This window comes from Triticum dicoccoides, chromosome 2A, assembly GCF_002162155.2.
Source record: "Triticum dicoccoides isolate Atlit2015 ecotype Zavitan chromosome 2A, WEW_v2.0, whole genome shotgun sequence".
NCBI lineage: Eukaryota > Viridiplantae > Streptophyta > Magnoliopsida > Poales > Poaceae > Triticum > Triticum dicoccoides.
Window position 1 is genome coordinate 107,452,470 of NC_041382.1, and position 465 is coordinate 107,452,934.

Here is a 465-nt window from a genome sequence, read left to right on the forward strand (position 1 = left end):
TAGCACATTTCTTTCTACGAAAGAATGCATTGTGGGAGTGGTTTAACCCTACAGAAACAACATAATTTTTAAAAACAAATTGATATATTATACAACTATGCCTAACATGAACAATCATGAATACATTTTATTTGTGAAAAATATCATATTTTTTGTAAAGTTTCACCGGAAGTATCTCAAATATAATAAAAATTACATCAAAATTCCGACACCATCAAGTGACCAGTACTGCCTTCAGAAGGAGCCGCCAGCGCGCCGTAACCAGGTTGAAGGACTTGGTGGATGATGTAGGTGCCGCCACCAACCCCCGTTAAGTAGTAGAGATAATAGTAAAGATTTTACACAGGAGAAGAATGAACAGAGACAAAAAAATTAAGGACTAACAAATTTCTTTCTGATGGACATCAATAGTCCTACACCTACGTAACCATCCTGCGTTAACTTACTTAGACTACCCAATACCCC